The 18,156-nt window shown below is 54.0% G+C and overlaps 1 protein-coding gene and 1 long non-coding RNA gene across 8 annotated transcripts in view; both read right to left on the bottom strand.

The window, feature by feature from the left end:
• Window positions 1-18,156, bottom strand: part of TSNARE1 (t-SNARE domain containing 1) — a 133,200-nt gene that overhangs the window by 99,935 nt on the left and 15,109 nt on the right. The window lies entirely within an intron of this gene.
• Window positions 14,993-18,156, bottom strand: part of LOC116534288 — a 4,069-nt gene continuing 905 nt past the window's right edge. The window contains exons 2-3 of the long non-coding RNA XR_004261658.1: window positions 15,919-17,765; window positions 14,993-15,878 (exon numbers count right to left, since the gene is read on the bottom strand). This is a non-coding gene — a long non-coding RNA (uncharacterized LOC116534288). The remainder of the gene's footprint in view (window positions 15,879-15,918; window positions 17,766-18,156) is intronic.

The following is an 18,156-nucleotide window of genomic DNA, read 5'->3' on the forward strand; positions in this document are numbered from 1 at the left end:
GGTCGTAAAGTCGAATGGTCGTAAGTTGCATAGGTGGTAAGTCGATCAATACCTGTATTACTTATCTCAGTCTGAAGTCCTATGTCTGAAGTCAAAATCAATCAAATCAATCAAAAAGCACGTACAAGAACATCAGAAAAAGCAAACCACTGTCAAGTAACAAGACAATCAGCAGAGCCAGACTCAAGAGAGGTCAGAACATCAGGGAATGTAAAATAAATGACTTACATGTGAAAGACCCCAGAAAAGATGGACAGAATTCACAGGCAGCGGGGAAGCTCAGCAGAGAAATGGAAGCTAACAGAGGGTCACAGGGAAACGCAACATTAGAAACACGAGGCAGGAATGGAGAAGGCTGACGGAGCTCGTCCACAACTGAACACCACCAGGAGGGAAGAGCCAGGGAGCCTGCAATCACCCAGAGACAAGTGAAAAAGAAAAACAGAAGGCCAGCACCAACCAGACGTTACCAAACGTTCTAGCAAATGTCTAACTGGAATCCCAGAAGGTGAAGAGGGAGAGAGCAATGGCAGAGAATTTTCCAGAAAGAATAAAGGCATTCGTTCTAGAAGGAATGTGTCTTCCAAGGCTGGAATCCTTACCCCCAACCTGACAGTGTTAGGAGGTGGGTCCTTTAGGAGGTGATGAGATCATGGAGGGGGAGCTCTCACTGGATCGGTGCCCTTATAAATAAGACCCTGGAAAGACCCTTCTCCCTTCCAGCACGTGAGGACACAGATAGACAGCTCCATGTATGAACCAGGACACAGGCCTTCACAGGACACCAAATTGGCTGACCTTACGGCCTTCAGAACTGTGAGAAACACATTTCTGTTGCCTATGGTATTTCTGTTACAGCAGCCTGAACAAACTAAGACAGTAGCATCCCACAGACCCAAAAAGCTCAGAGAGGCCAGGCACAGTAGCTCATACCTGTAAACGCAGCACTTCGGAAGGCCAAGGCAGGAAGATCATTTGAGGCCAGAAGTTCAAGACTCCTCTACAAAAACATGAATTTAAAAATTTGTTGGGCACAATGACATGTGCCCTGCTACTCGGCAGGCTGAGGTGGAAGGATCACTTGAGCCCAAAAGTTTGAGATTACAGTAAGCCAAGCACCACTGCACTCCCGCCTGGGTGACAGAGTGAGATCCTGTCTCAAAAACAACAGCAACGAAAAAACCCAGCTCAGAGGATACTAAGCAAAATAAATACTAAATAAAAAAGAAGACAGAAAAACACATAGAAATATCATACTCAACCTGATGAAAACCAAAGATTAAAAAATCCTGAAGCTGCCAAACAAAGAATACAAATTGCATGCAAAGAAATGAAGAAAAGAATCACAGCTGACTTTCCCTCAGAAACCACACAAGCCAGAAGACAATGGAGTGACATCTTCAAACGCTGCTGACCTAAGTACCTTTGGAAAACAGCGTTTTGACTGGAAATGTCAGACTAAAGCAAAAGGAACTGCATAAACACACTCCACTTTCAGTTGACAAAGTTGCTTCTCACAGGCACAGCAGGACATCACTACAGATCCTACAGACGTTCAAAGAATAATGAGGGAAGGTTACTAACAGCTTTATGCCCATAAATTCAACAACGTAGATGAAATCAACAAATTCCTTGAAGGACACAAACCTAAACAGTCTTGTATCTATTAAATACATTGAATTGGTAGTTAAAAACTTTCCATTAACCAAAACCCCAGGCCTAGAGGCTTCAGAGTAAATTCGATCAAACATTTAAACAAGTCATACCAAATACACAAACTCTTCCATGAAAGGAAAAAAAAAACCTGCAGGAACCAAAGTCAGGTCAGCAGCTGCCAGGGTCTAGGAGTGGGAGTGGGGATGGACTGCGAGGGGGCAGGAGAAGACATTGTGGATGGCAGAATGTCCTCTACCTTGATAGAGGTAGATGGTACTGCACAACTGTATAAATTTATCAAAATTCACTGCACACTTAAAAGAGCCAATTTTACTGTATATACATGACACTTCAATAAGCCTGACATCACAAAACAACCAGGCCACACTCATTAACGATGACAGCTACGACTCAGTCACCCCTGCGAGGAGGTCCTGGGCTGGAGAGGTGCCCTGTGGGTGTTGGAGACGCTCTGTTTCTGGTTCAAGGTGGTGGTTCTGGGGTGGACACACCTATAACCATTTGTCAGGCTGTATACTTAAGATATGTGTCTCTCACCATATGTGAGCTAAACCCCAACTCTAAAATAAAGAGTACGAATACAAAGTTTTTAGCCTAAGCCGAGGGCTGGCAAACAACAGCCCACAGGCGCTCCGCCGGCATCTGCAGTAAAGCTTCACTGGCATGCAGCCACGCCCATTCATCCATGAGTTGTGTATGGGCTGCTTTTGTACCCTGGGGCAGAGCTGGGTACCGCAACAGACACTCTAAAGCCTGTGAACATCAACATATTTACAGTCTGGCCCTTTCCAGGAAACGTGAGGCGATCCTGGTCTAAGCAAGCGGGAGCACAGGGTTGCCATCCACCATGGAGACGGAGGCTGCAGGAGCAGGGGTGGATTCTCAGTGCTGCCTGGCAGACAGTAACCTGGAGAAGCCACCTCACTGGAGGCACGGGATGGGCACAGGATCTGAACACAGGATCTGACCTCAGGGGAGAGATCAGACTGAAGGACCCGCCACGGAGCCTGACCCCGGCAACTCCGCCGCACGAAGACGCAGGATGAGCCCTGGGCGAGCTCTCTGCAGCCTCAGCTCCTGGGACGAGGCATCCAGCCGCAGAGCGGGAGGAGCTCCACACCATTTGTCGAAAGAATGAGAGAAAAGTGAAGAATGAGTGGGAGGGAGGAGAGAAGAGCTGGAGGGGCTGGGACACGGAGGGCAGCCATGAACGACAGCCTTACAGCAGCCACACATGGACCCCTCTTCAAGGGCTGGGGCACTGGCTTGGGAAGGATGGGGAAGAGATACCAGGCCCCAGGGCCAGACAGAGGCTGCAGGGCGGAGAGTGGGCGCTGACTTTCCTCAGCCCTCACACGAACAGCAGGAGCAAAGGGGATACTGCCTGGATGGCCCCTGGCACGTTCCCTAGCCTCCGTGCCCCTCCTCCATGAAATGGCCTTAACGGCAATGCTGGAGGATGAGCTGAGCCCACACTGTGGAAGGGCCTGGTGCCAGTGCTGAGGCCACCCCACCAATGCTGTCTCCTGCCCTACTGCCTCTCCCAGCTGCCTCCCCACGGGCCTCCTCTGTGGCCTCCTGGCCAAGGCCCTGCCCTGACTTCTGGATACTTTTCCTTGCTCCGCTCCCTCCCTCTGCCCCTCCACCCTACCCGCCCTGTCGCCTGTCTGCTAAGACCCTTGAGTGGGTCTTTCTCTCTTGGACTGTGTCTGTGTCTCCCTCACCCTCTGTCTCTGGGTGTCACGAGGAGAGAGGAAGGGAGGCTTTGCAGGATGAGGCGGCAGGCACGTGAGCCCGGGCTGGAACTGGGTGCAGCTCCCTTAGGAAAAAAAAACATCTGGTCTTTGAAGGTGCCACAGGGTGCAACCTGGGCTAGGGCCATGGGAGTGGGCTCAGGCCCGGCTGTGCTGCCACCTTCAAAGGGCAGCTGGGTGGTCTCTAAGGTCCAGCTGGGCCTCACACAGACTGGCAGCTGGCAGAGAGGAGGTAGGGAAAACACCCACCTGGGAGGCTGGCAGCAGGATGGCATGGCTTATCCAGACTCCCACCATTACACCCCCTGCCCAAGAAACCAGGACACTGGCATCAAGAACAACATCAAGGCTCACTGCCAACCTCCAGGAAGAAAGCCTGGCAGGCCCACGGCTCCACGGGACCCTGAGACCACAACCCATCCCACAGCAGACGGACTCTGGCCCCTGTTCTCTGTGGCACCTCCACCCCCATGCCTCCGACACAGCGACCTGGTCACAGGCAAGAGAAGGTGAGTCAGGCAAGGAGGGGCTGGGCACAGAAACCTACCAGAGACCCGCCTGCCGCCCATGGGGGCGGTACCCAGACCTCCAGGATGCAAGAAGACGGCTTCACCCACTCCAGGCAGAGGCAAGGGGGCAGACACAGGAGAGGGAGGCAGGCGGGGGGGTTTGGGGGGCAGGGAGAGGGACGGCCGGGGAGCAAGGGCTCAGAGCACAGCCAGCAGTGTCCTCATGGGATTAAAATATCAACAAGAAGAAACACCCCAGGCTCCAGGTAATACACTTGTGTGTGGAGCAAAGGGGAAGTCTCCAGGAGGCATCAATCAGGAAAACAAAGACGAAAGCTCAGCCAGGCGACATGGCTCAGGCCTGTCACCCCAGCACTTTGGGAGGCTGAGGTGGGTGGATCACTTGAGGTCAGGAGTTCAATACCAGCCTGGGCAACATGGTGAAAGCCTGTCCCGTCTCTACTAAAAATACAAAGGTTAGCCGGTGTGGTGGCAGATGCCTGTAATCCCAGCTACCGGGGAGGCTGAGGCAGGAGAATCGCTCGAACCCGGGGAAGCAGAGGTTGCAGTGAGCCGAGATCACACCACTGCACTCTAGCCTGGGAGATGGAACAAAACGTTGCCTCAAAAAAAAAAAAAAGAAAAAGAAAAAAAGACTAAAGTTCACTCACTGGGACTTGGCTTCCAGGCAAATCACTTCAGAAGTGGGAAATGCATGAATTATGGCCCCAGGAGAGTTTTCTGAAAGGAAGACCACCTGAAAAGGGGAAAGAGACTCTGAGAAGGCTCCAGGGGCAGCGGGGGGCAGGGCTCAGCAGAAGGAGGAGAGACTCCGCTCATCCTGGGGAACAGGCACTGGCCTCGGGGCTGCCCTGGGAAGACCCCGCACACACATCCGACTGCTGCCACCAAACCAATCCACGTTTGACAGAACCCGCTGGGGACCCAGTGCCAGGCAGATGCCCAAGCACTGTTAGCTCCTGCCCCCTTTCCCCAGGGAGGAGGCACGCTTGCTGGAAAGAAAAGGCCCAAGTGTAGGGGCGTCACGCCTTGACCACAGCACTCTCCCACAGTACCCAAACCAAAGTGGGTCTCCCATGGGGCGGCCCCACTGGTCACAGTGTGCTCCGAGCCTGCCATGTGCTGCTCCTGTCCTCAACACTGGGGTGCAGCAAGGGACAAGCCACACATCTGCCTCTGGATGCCCGTGAGAACGGGGCAGGCTCCCAGCTGCTCCCGGCAACCATGAGGACAGGGGCGCACACCCAGGGCCTGTGCTGGACAGAGTGGCAGTGGAGCAGTGCCCTTGGGGAGGGCGGGTGGCAGCTGAGGAGCGCCACACACGGTGGTCAGAGCAGTGCGGTGGTGTCCCTAAGTCTTCACAGGAAAGGAAGCTGGACTGGCAGAGGATGGGGCAGGTCCTGGCAGGATGGGCCCTGGGGCTGGGTACCAGCTTCCTCAGCTCCGAGGGGCTGGCAAAGCGGGCCTGGCAGCAGCTGCCAGAAAGCTCCGCCCACTGGGCAGCCTTCGGAGCACCTCCCATGAAGACCGCCGTCCAACTTGCCACAGCGTGCACAGCATGCTGTCTCAGAGGTCTGACCTTTCAATCAGCAAAGCAAGTGGCTCACTGAAAACGAAAATCGTGCCTGTGATGCCACCAGCTCTCCGCTGCCGGGCCAGCCTCGCCGCACAGAGACCCCAGTCACGGCAACGGAGGCCCAGGAGACGCGGCTTCCTAGCAGCAAGAGGCAGCCTGCTCCCCAGGCCTGGCTGGCTCCCATGAGGAGCTCTGGCTTCCAGCACAGGCCCAGGCTGGGGTTCCAAATGACAGAGATGTGTGGACGCCTGCAGGATGCAAGGAGAGGAAGAGGGTGGGCTGGGCCCAGAGAACCCCAAATCAGGAGGGCAGAAGCAGGAGGCAGGGCCTCCTCGCTCAGGCTGCCCCTCCAGGTCCACGGGTAGAACAGAGGTCCCCTGGTCTGGAGACTTCACAAGCTGGACCAGCTGCTATAAAGCAAGGCAAACACGATCCCAGCAGTCTGCGGAGGTGCAGACCTTGACCCGCATGCAACCTTGAGAGAGCAGCTCCACCTCTCTGAGTTTATCTACACAATCCAAAATGGGGGCGCAATTTGCACCCCGCAGGGCTACTGAAGGAGAGAGAACGGGACGAAGGTGTCTCTCACACAGGCAGACGCACGTGTCTTGCAGCCCTGCTTTCCCCTGCAGGGAAGTGGAGAGCTGCAAGGCTGAGCCTGGAGCCCAGTGAACGCTGCTATGGTCCGAATGTTCCAGTCCTCTGCAAAGCCCCACTTTGAAATCCTGCCCCTGAAGTGATGGCATAGGAGGTGAGCATGTCATGAGGGCTGAGCCCTCAGCCGTGGGATGCGTGCCCGTATCAAACAGACCCCAGACAGCGCTCCCGCCGCCTCTCCACCACGTGTGAGAGGTCAGCAGCCTGCAGCCTGGAGGAGGCCCTGGAGCCGCCCTGCCGGCGTCCTGACCTCAGGCTTTCAGCCTTTGGGGAAATGAGAAACAAACGTCTGTCACCAGCCAGCTCAGCGCCTGATGGACTGAGACAGGCTCCATGCTCTGGAGAAGCAGCGGCAGGGAGACAAGGCCAGCTGGAGGGCCAGCCAGACATGGGACTCCCAGGCCCAGGCATGGGGCTGTAAGCCCGAGGGGCAGACACGGGCCCCGGAGTGCAAGGGAAGGGGGTGCCGAGCCACCACTGGATACCCCAGCACAGAGGTCAGCCCTTCCTTGCCCTTCCCCAGGGCTAACAGCTTCAGGCGGATCAGCAGAACCCGGGCAGGGCAGAGAAGAGCCACACAGGACCCTGGGCTCAGGGAGAGAGGGAAGCACTCCTGAGGTCACACGGGAAGCAGAGGGCAGCTGCCGGCAGAGCCCCACACCTCAGGCCCGCCCTCCTGTCCCGTCCCTCTGCTGTTCCCACCCTGGCACCTCCCCGTCAACGGGGGCCGCGGCAGCATGCTCAGAGCCGATCCCTCCAGGAGCATGTCCTCTTATGTCCTCCCCAGACACTCCTCGTCCAGTGTCACACAAACCCACAGGTGACCTGGGACAAAACATAGTCCAGCGTATCTCACAAGTTTCCCAAAATCTACCCCAGATGGACGAAAGGGTTAAATCACTGACACGTAAACCAAGAGTAAAACATTAAGACAGCCCCACGGAAAACACCTACCAAATAGAGAAGCAACGTTACCCTCACACACAGACACACGAAAACAGATGTGGCGGCATACTAAAAAGGAGCTTCTACCATTTAAAATGCAACCTGGCAAAATTAAAAGGCAAATGATAAAGCAAAAACATATTTGCGACAAACATGGTAAAGCGTATCCTTAATAAACAAAGCCCTCCTGCAAATTCATTTTTAAAAACATTCAACCGGAACATGAACTAAGTCAGCGGCGTGTGCAGGAAGGCAAGCCCCAGCAGCGTGAGAATCAGCCCAAGCCACGGGAAGGCCGACCTCAGCCAGAGGACTCCAGTGCCTGCCGTCGGGTGAGTGCTGGCGGGTAACTGGGGGCACACAGCGGCCCCAGCCTCAGGCCCAGCTTGTGGGGGTACGAAGCAGCACAGCCCCCTGCAAAATCATCAGGCGGGGGAACCCCCTCCACTGCACCCCCCCCCCGAGCTCTGCTCCAAGGAATCCAGACAGAAGCTACCAGAACTGGAAGCACCGTAAACAGAACACAAGGAGCTGGAAACGTCCTAAAGACTCAGTAATAAATAACTAAGTAAACCACGCTACACATTTACATAACATGCAGCAACTCTAAATAGGGTCTAAACATGCATCTTCAGCGATGTGGGTAAGTGCTCAGAAGATGCCGAAGTGAAAGGCTGCGCGTGTGCGTCACACGGCCATCCCACACAAGAAACCACACACGGGGTGTACTGTGTGGCCCTTTCTGATGAAGATGCAGCAGCCCCCAACCCAGCCATGCCACCCCCAGCACCTACAGGGCAGCTGGAAATGCGCGGCCCCAAGACCCCATACACCACAGTCACAGCGGCCTTGGGCCCATCACCCCGAACAGCCAGGACACGGGACACACTGCGGTCTGTCCACACCCGGGAACACCGCCCAGCATCACAAGGGAGAAGGCCCGGACGCCACACCCACAGTTCACTGAGCTAAAGGCACCCAGGCCGGAGTTATGCTGCGCAATGCCATTTACAGGAAATTCTAGAACAGGCAAAACTGCAGTGAGTGACAGAACTGAGAGGCGTGGCGGGGGGCGCGAGGGACCCTCTTGGGGTGGAAATGCCCTAGAGCACCTTCGTGGCTCGGGCAAATGCCGCTGTCAGAACTCATCACAGAGAACGGTGGGGAGCTGCGTGTCCTGCTGTGGGCTAAACACACTCGCAGCACCTGTGCATACGCGCAGCAGAAAGACTAGAGAGAGATCTGTTAAATGCCGAAGTGACGTTCTCCCAGATGTGACAGCAGAGCCTTGAATTCGCTACTCAAGGTAAGAAGTCAGGCCCAAAGCACCACGTGTTGTCCCAGGTCACTTACAGGAAATGCTCAGAACCCACAAAGCCACAGAGCCAGAAGGTAGATGAGACGCTGCTCAGCGGTAACCGGGAGACGACCTCAGGAGCTGCTCCTGCTGGGCCACGGGGAGCCCCTGAGCTACTGCCCGTGGGTGCTTCAAGGTGCATGGGCGTGTTGCCAAGAGCCCACCACAGGCCCCGCACCCCTGGTCCCACTGCAGCCTCTGAGTGCAAGCTCCTCTGACAACCCGGTAGCCCACCCTTCACCACCCAAGGCCCAGGCAGACACCCTTCCCAGCACCAGACGCTGTGGTCACCGGGCTCACAGGGCACTGGGTCCCTCCCTGGAGCTCTCATGCAGCTCTCATGCCAGCCCCGGGGGGGCCAGGCCAGCAGCATCCCTTTGCAGAGGACCCTCAGAGCAGGGGCCCCAGCCCGCAGCAGCTCAGCACCGCGGCAGCAGATTCGGCCTCAAGAGCCTGTCTCCTCATCTGTACAGTGGGCATGTCTCAGAGGGCCAGCCGCTGCCAGCAAGGACAGACCATCCACCACAGAGTGGGCACCCCACCTGGGTGAGCCTCCCGGTGGCTGCCTCTCCTCACCCCCAGACCCAAATGGCCCCAACCTCGTCCTCCCGGTGAGCAGCGGCACTGCACTGTGGCGCACTCACGCCTGGGGCGGGCCGGTAGGGAGAGCAGCCGCAGGCTGATTAGCTAGGCTTGCCCAGAGGTGCTTGTCTGAGAAAACAGAGTGGTTTCACAACCTCTAAATTAAACGTGGCCAGGAAGGGGGCGGGGGAGGCATGGTGGGGGCGGGGCCTGGGAGGCCCACCTGTCCCTACACCTCCGTTTCCTAATTCAGTTTTCAGGGTTCAAAGTGCCACAAGTCCTTCCACACACTTGAAAGCCCTTCTCTGCCTGACGGGCAGGTGCCAGTCCCAGAGCACCACGTGTCGTCCAAGGTCATTTACAGCAAATGCTCAGAAATGCAAGAGAGAAGAGCGGCCCCACCAGACAGACACAGCCCCCAGTGCTCCGCCCAGGCCCCCAGGTCAGGTGCAGGGCCCCAGCTCAGGGCTCCAGCTTCATGGGAGGGGCCTGTGGCTGCTGCCACCTCCAAGGCTCCAGGGCTCCAGGCTGCTGATGCAGGCCTGGCAGAGCAGGGGGATGCCCCAGTGCCCCCACCCAAATCTGGCTAAACCTTCAGCAGGTACTTGTCCCAAGCAGGGCTCTGTGGTCCCCGAAGAAATGGAAGCATCCAATCCCCCTCTCCCCAGGGTCTGAAGGGCCTTCCTGTGCCACTGTCCCCAGCAGAGAAAAGTGACACTGGAGGAGAGGGCAGGAACCCATGGGTCCCACACACTTGGCACCGCCGACTCTGCACCAGGAGCCCCCAGATCACAATCACATGAGTGTGGGCAGGTGGGTGGACATCCAGGCCAAGCCTCCTCCAGTGCTCACCATGCCGCCAGGCACTGTCGTAAGGCACCGAGCTCATTCCCTCCTCCCAGCAGCTCCACAGGAGAGAACGGAGGCACAGACCAAAGAACCAGCAGAGAGCCTGCGGCACGTCCCCGGGGAGGCCAGCCTTGCCCTCCGCAGGCAGATGCAGAGCCCGGGCTCCCACCAGTGGCCGACGGCCCCTTCCTCCTTCCAGGCACCATCAAACACAGCAGCCAAAGGCCCAGGGCAGGGACGGCACAGCTGGGCCAGGGCTCTGTGAGCCAGGACAGGCTCACAGCATCTCGGAGGCCCCAGAGCAGGGAGGGTGCGGCCAGGACGCTCACCAGGGGCTCTGTGGGCAAGGACAGGTTGACAGCATTGCGGAGCCTCCTGCTGGCCGAACTGCACGGAAGGCAGAGGGGACAGGCCCTGAGGGGATGTGCCCCTGTCACGCTGCATCCTAACCCCACCCCACCCACCCTCACCTAACCAGGGCCACCCCACTTCTCAAAGCAGCCCCTCCACAGGGCTCCCCAGCCAGACTGTGGGCTCCCTGCAGAGGCCCCTGCTGCAACCCCGAGTCCCGCCTCCCGCAGGGGGAAACAGCAGCGTGCAAACAAGCTGCGTGGGGAGGCTGAAGTCTGGTAAAATACCTGTAACAGAAGACAGACTGGAAGGAGAAAGTTCTCCAGGAAAGCCTGAGTGGCCACCAGGGGCGGCCCACAGCGGCTGCCACCGTCATCTGCTGAGAGGCGTGGTCTGAGCTTTCCACAAGGAATGGGTACTGCTGTTTGGAAGGTGCGATAAAGTCATTTTAAAAAATAATAAAGAGGGAAAATGCCAGGAAATCCTCCAATGCCCTTCCCTCCTCGCCCTCACCCCCACACACATGCTCCTGCACACACGCCTTCACAGCTGGTCTTGTAGCGTCCCCCCAGCAGTCCCTGGCTCCAGCCTCAGTCCCAGCACTGCAGACTCAAAGCAGGCACAGCTTGCCAGGCCTCAGCAGCCGATCAGGGCTGTAACGGCATTGCCCTGGCCCCGCTGCTGGACTCCAAATCACCTTCAGAATCAGCACCAGAAGCTGCCCATGGGCATCCTGCCTGGCCTTCTCCCCTGACTCCCGGAGCACTGGGGAAACTCCTGTCTCCACAGCATCTGCCCGGCCCAGTACCTGCAGGCCATGGGCAGCCCAAAGCCACATCTCAGCCCCCTCCATGTGACCAGCACCTGCCAGCTCCAGGAAGAACGGCTAAGTCCCAGGGCCAGGCAGCAGGTGACCAGGGAAGTGAGCTGCCCAAGGCTCTCCTGTCGGTGGTGAGGGAGCCTCCAGCCTCCCCCTTCCAGCACACCATGGGGCCTCCCCTTGCTAAAACCTATCAGCGCCCCCTGCCAAGCACAAGGGTGGAGGTCAGAGTGGGCTCAGGAACGGTGGCACAGGCAGGAGCGTGTCCTGGAGCTCGGCGCCCTTGCTAGGAGGCCCCAGAAGCAGAGGCAGGCGCCCGGCAGTGCTGAGGGGCCTGGCGTGGAGCAGGAGAAGGGCAGCACCCAGGGGAGCCAGCACCCACACACCTAAACCAGGAGCCCTGCAGGGCAAACCAGAGTCTTCCGGTTTCCTCTGGCGGGAGTGCTGGTCCCAGGCTGCAAGCAAGTCCCCAACTCCAGGTGACCTGGGCAAGCACAGTCGCCTCCCTGCAGCCCGGCGTCCTGGGCCAGCCTCTAAGAGCAGAAAACAGGCGCTGCTCACCTCAGCATCAGAAACAGGCAGCGCCGCGGGTGCCGCCGCTCACTCTGCGTGTGGGAGACACTGACTCAGGCCACAGCTCATGTCTACACCCACTCTCACATGGCGCCCAGTCCCCTTGGTGAGCAGGCCACCACCTCCTCCTCCGACGGGTACCTGACACCCCCTCACACACAAGCCAGATGCTCAGCAGCGCAGCACCGGGGAGGGGGAGGCCTGGCCGTGCCCAGGCCCACGCACCCCTGCCAGCACCAGCCCTGTGCAGCCTCCGTGTGGGGTGGGCCCCACGCATATGCATCCGAGTTGCATGTGTGAGCCTGTGTGCCCGTGTGTGCCACAGAGAGCCGGAGGAGGAGGAGGGCCCAGCTGGGGAGCTGCAGTTACATGAATCCGTGTTGTTATGGCAACTTCAACTCCACATCAAGCAGAATGCCAACCAGGCACCCCCAGGCACCTCAGAGACCGCGCCGAGAATCAGCAGTGGAGAAGCGCCCATCGCTAATAACACAAATAAGCGGTCAGAAAGCCAGCAACACACACCCCTTCTCCCGCCTCCACCTGCAGGACTGCCTCCATCCCAACCTCTACCATTCCCCGGGAGGCCGGGCTCTGCCCACTGTCCAGCTGCCAGCACTGCCCGCCAGTCCCTTCTCCCCAGAATGATAGCAGCAAACAGCAAGATGCCACCCGCCTGAGTCACACAGGCATGGGGCAGGGAGCGCCCCCGCCCCTGCGCACAGCTGCACACAGCCCAGGTGTCATGCTGTGCCCTCAGGCAGGGACCGAGGGCAGAGAGAAGGTCCAACCATGGCCAGGAGAAGCAGGGCCACCACTGTCACCTACAGGCCATAAGGAGGAGGGACTATGGCCCCATCCACTTAAGCACACTTCAATCTGGAGGAAAGCCGCTCCTTCACCAGGGCCTGCCTAGAGCCAGTGGCCATCACTTCAGTGAGCTCCCAGGTCTGTGTGGAAAGCACTTTTCTGTCCTTCCACAGATGGCAAAACTGGAGGTCAACCATGGAGTGGGCCCAGCCCTCCACCAGGGTGGAGGAAGCAGGCAGCGGGCAGTAGGGGCCCGAGGTTCAGGCTCCTCACCACTGTGCTGGAAGCCGAGCCAGGTCTAGGGAAAAGGAGAGAGGGGGGCAGGGAAGGGCCTCAAGAGAAGGTGGGATCAGCTCTGGAGAAGTGCACAGGGACCCACCACAGGACAGGGAAAGTCTGGCCCCAGTCCTGCCTGGAACCAAGGAGAGCCCCTTCATGCAGGTGGCTTTCCCATGGGAGCCTCAGAAACAGGAATGGAGTCAGAGGCCACAGGACCTAAGGGTGGGGAGGCAGGAGGACCAGGGGTCAGTGTGCGTGGAGAACAACCCAGGGTCAGGCTGGGCAGCAGCAGCTGAGAGAGACCTGGAGAAAAACAGGCCGGGGCAGGGCACGAAGGCTGGGTAGGATGTGTGGCCAGAGAACAGGATGCTGCCACTTCAGGGCCCAGAGACAAGGCACCACCCAGGACAGAGTGCAAATGCCAGACAGCCATCCTCTATAGGAGTCGCCAAGCACAGCTGGCCAGGCGCTGTCCGTGGTGCTGAGAGCCACAGCCCTGAGCCACCCCCATCGGCCCGGTACACATCCACTAAAGCCTCATGGGGTCAAGCTCAGCGGGCTGGAGGCCCTACTGTCATGGCAGGAGGGCAGGGGTGCGGATGTGTCTTTGCTAAGTGCCTACTGTGTGCAGCCACCAAAGGAGGCATTGGAACCATATTTCCTTTTTCAATGTTCACAACCTTAGAAGGTTATCAAGGTGAGGAAGCTGACCTTGAGTGTAAGCATGGCTACAAACATTAGCATATTTTTTCCTATTTCCTTCTAGAAATAAATTAAAACAACAAGGAGAATGCCCACATCACTGCTACCAAATTAACAAAAAGTTTAAAAACCCAAGCTTCACGTTTAGAAAAGGCAGGAAATAAATATAATCTGCAGGCCCTAAAGCACAGTGAGGGCTATGACCAAGGGCAGAGAGAGCAGGCAGGGCCCACGCAGGAGGAAGCAAGGCGGCACACGCGGTGGAAGGGGTGCAGGGCAGCACCTGCAGAAATGCGCTCCCTGATCATGGTCACTGACCCAGAACTCAGATGCTTTCTTTGTCACACCACCAGCAACAGAGCCAGATGAGAAGGGCTGGCATCAGGAGCCTCCTGAACAGTCTGCAGGCCCAAGCAGCAGAGTGGGTACCACACACAGAGTCATCAAGAGAGCCACATGTGCAGTCTGCCTCCATGGCAAGACTGCAGGGGAAAAACAGGACTCTGGAAAGCTACTGGGTCCCCTACATCCCCATTCCCTACCTCTCTGAGAAGGGAGCAGTGAGGACTCTTACAAGGAACTGGCCCAGGAGAAAAAAAAAAAAAAACAATGCATTCTAAAATGAAAAAATAAAACCCCGACAGCCAAAATAATCTTGAAAAAGAAAACCTTGGAGGTACATTCTTTCTGATTTCAAAACCTGCTACAAAGCTACGGTTATCAAAACAGTATGGCAGAGCATAAAATCAGATCTACAGACCGATAGAATAAAGAGTCCAGAAATAAGCCATGGTGTATACATGGTCACATGATCGCCAACAAGGGTGCTAAGACTATTCAATGGAAAAAGGATCATGTTTTCAACCAATGGTGCTGGAAAGGCTGGATAGCCCCATGCAAAAGAATGAAGTTGGATCCTCACCTTCAAACACACACTAAAATTATTAACCTCTTACAAGAAAACATAAGCAAAAAGCTGCATGACATTGAATTTGGCAATGATTTCTTGGCTATGACAGACAACGAAAGTACAGACAAGAAAAGAAAAAAATAGACAGATGAGATTTTATCAAAATTAAAAACTTTTGTACATGAAAGTACATTATCAACAGAGCACAAAGGTCACTCCCAACCTGGGAGAAAACATGTGCAACTCATGTGTCTTTTAAGGGATTAACATCCACAATATATAAGAAATTCCCACAACTCAACAACAACCAAATAATCCAATTTTTAAAGTATCACAAATGATAGAGACAAGAAGAGTGAAATGAAGTGAAAGAGAGAGGAGAAAGAAGGAAAGAAAGAGAGAGAGAAAGGGAAGGAAGGAGAGAAAGAGAAAGAAAGAAAAGGAAATAGAGAAAGCAAGAAGGAAAGAAAGAAAGAAAGAAAGGAGAAAAGAATAGAAAAGAAAGAAGAGAGGAAGGGAGGGCAAGAGAGGGAGGAGAAAATAAAGACCAAGGGGGGAGAGAGAGAGAGGAAGGGAGGGAGAGAGGGAGGGAGGTGGGAGGGGAGGGCAGGGGAGGGGAGGGCAGGGGAGGGGAAGGGACGGGAGCAGGGAGGCTGGGGAATAACGTATAAAGGCAGGAAAAACCAGCCAGACCACAGGTTGCACTGAAGCAACATTCAAGGTCGAAAGACAATGAGGTGACACCCCCAAGACGCTGAAAGGACGGGCCCAAACCAAGGGTTTCAGCAACATTCAAACCCTCCCACAAGCCAAGAAGCCACAGCTTTGAATATGCAGCACTTAGGGACTGTCCCCACCCACCATTCTGAAAAAACACCTTCAAGACAAACCTCAGCCAATCAAAAGCCGACAGGAAATGCCATCCAAAGCGCTGTCAGTGAGCATGAACTATGAATATGTTTACCAGTACTGGATTTAAGCCTGAAGCACACGTGAGCTTGCGGTGACAGAACAGCATGCAGACAGGCCCTGACTACGAGTGATGACTCAGCTGAGGACACCTGGGAGGTAAATGAGACCAGGCGGAGTGAGGTACAACAATCAGCCCCTCCCTCACCTCATTAGTAAGAACTGGAGGCACAGGATGTCATTTAAAGCTGACATCTCAGTAAGAGAAATACAGGAAGATTTAATAGTATAAAGGCAAACACTGAGAAAGGTACCACTGTCATCTGAAATTGGTGATGGGAGGAAGAAAACAAAATACATTAATTTTGTAATTACTCATAGAGGGTGTACTAATTTCCAATTGCTGCCACATCAAATTACCGCCAATGTAGCACCTTAAAACAGACAAATTTGCTCTTTCACAGCTTCTGTAGGTCAGAAGTCCGGCTGGGCCATGTTCCTACGTGGAGACTGGGAAAGTCACTTGGATATCGGGAAGAATCCAGGTCCCTGTGGCTGCAGGTCTGAGGCCCTGTTTCCCTCCTGGCAGGGGCCCACCTTGGCCCCTAGAGTCCCACCTTGGCCCCTGCAGTCCCACCTTGGCCCCTGGAGTCCCTGCATCTGGGGATCAGCAAATCCTCCTCACTCTTGGGACCTCTCTAACATTCCCCTTAACTACACAGCTCTCATTTCCTGCTGGAGAATGTTCTCTGCTTTTCAGGACTCAGATAATTATATTCAGCCTCCCCAGGTAATTCAGGACAATCAATCTACATTGAGATCCATATCCTTCAATCACATCTGCAAAGACCCTTCTGCCACGTAACATAACAGGCTCATGGGTGCTAGGGATTAGAGTGTGGCTAACTGGGTGAATGGGGGAACATTATTCTGCCTACCACCAAAGCTACTTAATATACGGTCCCTCTCAACACGGAGTACTAGAGGCATTTACAAATTACGTGAGATACTGTAACATAGAGACAAAAGTATAGACTCTCTTAAATATAAGAAGAACTCTTTTAAAATTTTTAAAACGAAAAGAAAATGGACCACAGAGTAAAAGACTTAACAACACATGCACACACAAAGCACGACAGGACTGAGGTCTGACAAATGGAGCTGACCTACCAATAAATGTACATTAGTATACTGCACTAGGCAAGAAAAAGAAAAGATTCTGTGACTGAATCACAAAGCAAAATCTAACTTCATGTCGTATAAGAGACACATTTAAAATAATTCGATATGGTTAAAATTTTGTAATGGGCAAAGGTATGCCAAGCAGGTCCAAACTCAAGAAAGCGCTAGTCATGATCTTACAGTCAGACAAGTAGAAATGAGAGAGAGAAGGGCACTTTGTTGCTAATGTATGCACTTCAGAATAAAAATGTAACCGTTATAAATAGCTATGCAACAAGTAACATGGCAGCCAACATGCACAGGAGCCAGGAGAAACAGACAGCAATGCATCAATGGTAGACATTAATTCACTCCCCTTGGTCCACAACAGAGGAAGAGACGAAAACTACGTAAGGGTTACACATGACCTAAATAACACGATGAAGGTGGTAAACGTGCTTGATATACACATCAAACCTCTGTGACCCAAAACAAAAACCCGGGCTTCTCTTCAAGCCCCAGTAGGGGAGGAGTGATGCAAACTGACTCCACATTAGGAACATAAGAAACCTCCTGAAACCCAAAAGTTCAAGAGGGAGCAGTGAACATTCTCTCACCAAGATGCAACTGAAACTGGAATAACAACAAAATCAGGAAATCAAAAGACTTGCTACTTGGAAATCTTAAAACTTGCTCCTGAAAAACTCTCGAACCAAAAAGAAAATACAAACCAAAACGGCAGAACTTCTGAACAGCAATGATAAGGAAACTGTGTCTCAACAGAGCCTGGGCATCAGCTCTTCAGTACAAACTAAGTGTGAATAGAATGATAAAATTGAATCACGCATTCACACCAAACATTTAGAAAAAAGGATAAGTAAACTGAGGAAAAGTAGAAGGGATTGTTAATTATTAGCAAGAAGCGGGGAGTTTAAAAAGCAGAAAAATAAAGATAATTAATTTAAAATTTCAAAAGCTGAATCTTTGAAGAAAAGTAACAACAAAACGGGAACTATTCACTAGCCCAATCAAGAAAAACAAGAGGAGTGACTGAGACGGAAAGAGCCCCAGGAACCAAAGGTACTGGAAGAGTCACAGGGGATCATTTCACTGACGCCTAAAGGGGCAAATACAACCGGAAGAAAATCATAATTGTTTAGGAAAATATTTACAAAACTGATCCCAGAAAAGTTTAAACAGAATCATTTCCATAGGGAAAATAATGAAGAGAAAATCATAAAAGAACTTTCTTCTAAAAAGCACCAGGCCCCAAGAGTTTCACAGAGGAACCCAACCCCTCTCTAGAGATCAGGCAATTCAGTGCTGCTGAAACATCCCAGAGAATGACATAAGAAATGCGATCATTAAACAATCTGGAGACAACAGATGCTGGAGAGGATGTGGAGAAACAGGAACACTTTTGCACCGTTGGTGGGAGTGTAAATTAGTGCAACCATTGTGGAAGGCAGTGTGGCGATTCCTCAAGGACCTAGAAATAGAAATTCCATTTGACTCAGCAATCCCATTACTGGGTATATATCCAAAGGATTATAAATCGTTCTACTATAAGGACACGTGCACACGAATGTTCATTGCAGCACAGTTTACAATAGCAAAGACCTGGAACCAACCCAAATGCCCATCAACGATAGACTGGATAGGGAAAATGTGGCACATATACACCATGGAATATTATGCAGCCATCAAAAACGAT

Source organism: Sapajus apella, unplaced genomic scaffold (assembly GCF_009761245.1).
Source record: "Sapajus apella isolate SASKATOON/1434 unplaced genomic scaffold, GSC_monkey_1.0 scaffold3, whole genome shotgun sequence".
Classification (NCBI taxonomy): Eukaryota; Metazoa; Chordata; class Mammalia; order Primates; family Cebidae; genus Sapajus; species Sapajus apella.